Below are 6,000 nucleotides of genomic sequence, written 5' to 3'. Positions count from 1 at the left end.
AGGAGATACAACATGCCTTCTCCTCCAGCCGGAATCTAAGTGGATTTTTCAAATTAGACATGATGTTACAAGGTTGCTTTCCTTAATTGTTATGTTACATTTTATACCATCTCACAATGCTGCTGTTCTGGAAGTACGCAACACACTGTCTGATGCTATGTATTTATATACTTTGATTTTTAACTTTAAAGGAGTCTATTTTTTTTGTTCACTGGAGTTTTTGGGGTTTAGATACAACTTATGTGTGATGTCATTTTTTGTTACTTACTATTTCCTCCCATTCGACCCAGTGTATTCAGGGTAATTTAGGTGTATTTAAAGCTGCAGACCAAGCAATATCCTACATATGTGTGTGTGTGTGTGTGTGTGTGTTTTTTTTAATAAATTAGTTCTGCACTATGAGAATACTTGTAGCATTAAAAAAATAAACAACAACTCTGAATGACATTTTAATGTATTATAATGTAACAAGCATTTTTTGTTTATATAGCAACCATTTACAGTGTCACATCCCCTTCATCTTCTAAAATAGACTCTGGTGCACCCCTTTTTGAGCCCTGCCCTCTCTCTAGCAGTGCACCAATTGTATGAAGTGACTGCCTGGTCACATGATCTTCCCCACAGAACTTTGCATCTTTGGTCTTCCTCTGGTGCACTGAAAGCCATTTATTGAACCCAGAGCCGAACCTTCGCCAATGGATCACAGGAGAACAGATTGATCGGCAACTTAGCTAATTACTTATTGTGTGGATTGTATTGATGCACATATTAAAGGGATTTTTTTTTTTTAAACGGCAGCTTGGACTGCGGCTTTATCGGCCTCACTGCTCTCCTCTGGTATCTTGAGAAAGGTCCCTATTTTTGGACCGGAACATCAATCTTTTATTAAACCACCTCTTCTGCAAAGACTACGTGATGGCAGCTTATTTTTTTCTGCATTAAATGCAATTAAACATGTTGCATATAATTTGAAAAAAATGGCCATTAACAAAAAAAACATGATTAATCTAATGTAATAAGAAACTAATCAAAATTATTAAATATATCTATGGTTGATTAAATTACATGCAATTTGGCATGTTGGGCGTTAAAACAGATTGGATTGTACCTAAAACCCAGCAGAAACTCTGTGGATTGGATTTGACAGATTCTCCCATCTCTAGTAATACTAATTTATTGGTATGTTCTAAGCAGGGTTTTTCCTTTAGACACTTTCTGACACCGCAGAAGTGGTTTTATGGCATAGCACCAATTAGTAAATATGGCCCACAATATCCATTTACTGATTACGAATCAGTGATTAGGAAGCTAAATTATCTCTATCTTTTTCATTTTGAACACAGTGTAACAGTGTAATTGTCTTCTTAACCAAAATAACTGTGCTCGTTGCAAACATTTGGCTGTTTTTGTTTCGTCGGAAAGAAAGAATTGTCTTGTAATGAGCATGTGAATTGGGACTGCGCGTCAACCAAGCGTTTACTTAACTTCTTGCCCACCCGGACCCAGTTACAGGGCCAGTAAAGATAAGGAGGGAGTAGGGGAGGGGGACGTGGCCTGTGCAAACAGCTAGTAATATTACAGAAAAGTGCAAATAATATTTATACTGCTAGAGGAAATCAAACCCTCCCATGCCTCAGCTCACCATGTTGGCAAACTAACATAAAGATTTAAAAAAAAAATTAAACTTAAAAGACTTCTCTAGCAGAAAAGGGTCTCTTGGGTTAACAACTTTCAAACACTGGAAATATTGACATTAATGAAGTCCACTGTTAAACTGCACCTACCCAAGGCTGACTTCAGGGGTGTGATGAGTGACCAGGAAATAAAAACATTGCTTGTGATTCACATATCTCAGACAGGTCTGCAACCCTGCTTTTCACCAAGCAATGCTTCTATTGCAGCTAGGGATTCTGGGAAATTACATGCAAATGATCACACAGTATCACCTTTTACTACATTTCCATTTTAACATGGACCCCTATAAGCTAGATGACTGCCTTACTACACAGCTTTTCAACACAGCCAGGGTTAAAGAAGTGACTTGCAAACTTTCTTGCGGTCACCACTTTGCAGCCTGCCAACCCTTTTTCTTCTCTTGCTCTCTCTCTATCCTTAATCTAGACATCTGCAGTTCTTAGACATGATATAAAAAAGATAGTACTGCACTAAATTGCTTTCACAGACTAATTTGAGATATTCCTTACAAATTCGGGACAATCCCACTGATTTCAGGCGAGTTGTCCACTGTGAAGGTCTCCACGGTGGGCCATGTAATCTAACAAAAACATATGTTCCAAGGCTAAACAAACGTAGACGTGTGCAAAGTCCTATCTTTGATATGGAATGGTGCGATTCATGCTTCTCTTGGGACTTTCAATTATATTTATTCTACAGTACCATTGCTTACAAAGGTTTTGTTAACACATAATAATCCAAGTCTACCATCTAGTGGCTGTAACCTGTTATTACACTTTACAGCCTTCTCGAATTCTGTATGCAGTTCAAAGTTAAATTCAGAAGTGGATAAGGTGACCTGTGGTGATCCTCTGGGATCTGTCCTGAGACCAGTGCTTTAATATCTTTATTAGTGATATTACAAATGGTTTGGAGGGGAAAGTATGCCTTTATGCAGATGATACAAAGGTCTGTAACATGGTTGACACTCATGGGGGATAAACAAAATTACAAATGATTTAGGTAGATTGGAGGAATTTTCTAGAGTGTGGCAACTACAATTTAATGTCAAGAAGTACAGAGTAATTAATAAAATTGGATTTGGTTGCAAAAATCCAAAGACAGAATGCAGGGATAATGGCACTATTATCTCAACTAATATAGAGGAAAGATACATAGAAGTCATTAGTTCGGCTGATTTAAAAATAGGCACGTAATAAAGCAATGGTAAAGCGAGAAGGATGCTAGGTTGTATAGAGAGAGGTATCAGCAACAGAAAGAGAAGGATTGTGATTCCATTTTATTGATCATCGGTAAGACCTCACCTAGAGTACTTTGTTCTGATCGGGGGACCTTATCTCCAGAAAGATACCAATACATGAGAGATTGTGCAACGAAATGCTACTAAAATGCTGCCTACATCATAAAACTTTTCATGAAAGACTAAAAGACCTTCATTTGTACACTGGATCGAAGGGAGAGGGATAGGCCTTTATCTGTGTTGCAAGAGGAGATTGTTGGGCTGCTGGCTGAAATAGGTAGGATATCTGTATCCTCTTGCCCCGCACGGACACCACCTGAAAGACCACTGCTGCCTCAGAAAGCTATTATGGGCTTTGGGAGGGTGAGTTCTGTAGATCACAGATATATCCCGCAATCTGTGCCATGGCACAACTCATATGCTGCATTAACTGGGTAAAGTTGCACCACAGAGACATACTGTATTACAGTTGCAGAGGAGTTTGGGGAATTAATAGGTAATAAAACAGAAATAAAAATGGGATCCCAGAAAAAGAGGCAACTTTTCTTGGGGGATTCCATTGTAAGAGGAAGATATTTGGGAGCAGATAGTGAGGGAAAGAGGGAGATAAGGTGCCGGCCCATAGCTACAGCTCAGAGGCATAGGAGGCACATTCTGGAAATGCTTCACACATCTAGAAAGAAGGGAGCAGTAGTAGATGTCTTTGTCCACGTAGGAACTAATGACCTTGATATGGATAAAGTTAAGGTCAAATAACAAAAGGGATGGGGTTTCCGGCACAGGAAAATAAGTGACCAACACTAGTAAATTTGAAAAAAATATATAAATATTGCTTTAATGGATACACGTATAAAACAAAGGGAATGGATAATACCCCCCAAAAAGGGGAATGGCAGAATGGGAGGGGAATAATATGCAAAGACCAAACAGCAAAAACAAATACTACTCCTCCTATACAGAAACTCAAAACAAGTCAAAATGTGTAAAAAGGATAAAGCAAAACAGGATAAAACAGGGTGGAAAAGAGAGAGAAGAGAAATACAAACAGAAACACCAGAAAGACAAGAGAAAGAACACAAAATCGCTACAAAAAGGAGAAAAAAAGCGGGGTACAGAAACTAAATGTAAAGTGGGGCAACGTTTAGGGGAATAACGACCCCTTCTACTGACCCGTTACCACGGGTCTCTAGTGGACCGTGGTACTGTACTTCCCTTTTCAGCTCCGAGATGTGAAGGATCTTTTAGTAGACAAAGCGTCAGCCAGTCCCCCTGTCAGCAACCAAACGTCCTGGATAGCGCGGGGATGTTCACTTGCTGACAGGGGATCTGGTGGAAGCTTTGTCTCCTATAAGATCTTTCACAAATCGGAAAGTATATTGGTGTTGAAACATAACACACTATCCCCTAAATATTTGAATCAAAATGTATTTCCCTGTATTTTCCTTTTGGTGTCTCATTTCTGCTATTTTACCATTTTACATTCTCTCCAAATCTATCTGCTTCCTTTTTGCATGTATCCATCTTCCTTCTTCTTCTTCTTCCTCAACTTCCTACTTTGCTCAAATGCCGCCCTCTCAATTTATTTTTGTCCTTTTTTTCTTCTTCAAAATTTCCTTTTAACATGGATTTTCCTTGCAACTTAAGCTGCTTGTAGGGTGACCATATTTGTGCTGGCAAAAACCAGGGCAAATGTCGGGCATGTGCAGTCGCGAGCCCAAAATGTGCGAACGGCGAGCGCCAATGGCGCATGGGCGAATGGCGAGTGCTGACTGCGCATGCGCGATGAGTGCTTGCCGTCCGCACATGCATGATAAGCATGTGCCGGCCGCTCTTGCGCACGCGCGTTCGGCACGCGCCAATTGCACATGCGCACGAGTAGCCGGCAAGTACTGATCTCTCATGTGCAGGAGCGACCGGCAAACGCTTATCGCCCATGTGTGGACGGCAAGCGCCAACTGCGCATGCACATGAGCGGCTGCCAAGTGCTGACAGCGCATGCTCGGCCGGTGCAGAGAAAAACTTGGACAAGGGTCAAGAAAGTCTGGACCAGGGACAAACAGCTCAAAAACGGACCGTCTGGTCACCCTAGCTACTTGTACAGATAAGCATGGTTGTCAAAGGTATGACTGAAATTTTTTAATCAAAAAAACTAAATGTCTTCCTTCTGCTTTGTTTTATACCAAATAATTTCCAAGATTCTCCTATACTAAGGAAACGTCTAAAAAGTCATAGAATGTGTATAAAGGAGTGTTTCCGTGCTCTGGGAATATACTTGTACAGTGGTTTTCACCCACTGTTGTGTGAAGGTTTCCAGGTAATGGATATTATACTCTTCAAGACTAGATATGTACAAAACTATATCAACTGAGTTCCCAATATTTTAAGATATACTGTAAGATCATCCTAAATATCAAAGAAATACAAGGTTAAATTAGGGTCACAGATAGAAAAATTGGCAGACTAGGTGATCGAAAAGTTCTTATCTGCTGTGAAATAAAATTCTATGTAATACAGAAAATGGTCAGTTTAGAAAAAAAAATGAAAAAACCCACAGCGATCGTGTTTTTACTGTACGTGCACCGACCGGATAAGTGGGCCACGGCTCTGCCAAGTCACAAAACGTTTTTAAGGGGTTCTGCAATTCTAAAAAGTTCAAAAATCATAGCTCACCGCTGTAAGCGTAACTAAAGAGAATCGCCTCCCATGGGATAAACATATCCAAGCATTTACAGTATAAAATCATAAAAACATACTCTCCTCCAATGGAGCTCATCGTCCTCCAAAAACATGAGGTCAGTTATCGTTTACAAACACAAACTGGCCTCGGCGGAGGGAACTCCCTGATCACGTCACCTCTGACACATTTCTGCCTCCTCAGAGGAAGGAAGATCAACACCATTGAAAAATACTATTTTGTGTATGATTTCATATTCTCCTACACTGGTCATTTTTTATATCATAAAAGCCAATTTATCAATCGCTGTCAAGAAACCTTAGAATGTTGCTCCTATTTCGTTGAATGCATCAAAATACATTTTTAATTATAAACTGAAATTGAGAAATTC

Source organism: Ascaphus truei, chromosome 6, assembly GCF_040206685.1.
Source record: "Ascaphus truei isolate aAscTru1 chromosome 6, aAscTru1.hap1, whole genome shotgun sequence".
Lineage (NCBI taxonomy): Eukaryota > Metazoa > Chordata > Amphibia > Anura > Ascaphidae > Ascaphus > Ascaphus truei.
The sequence above is the reverse complement of the archived record's forward strand: the minus strand, read 5'-3'. Positions refer to the sequence as shown.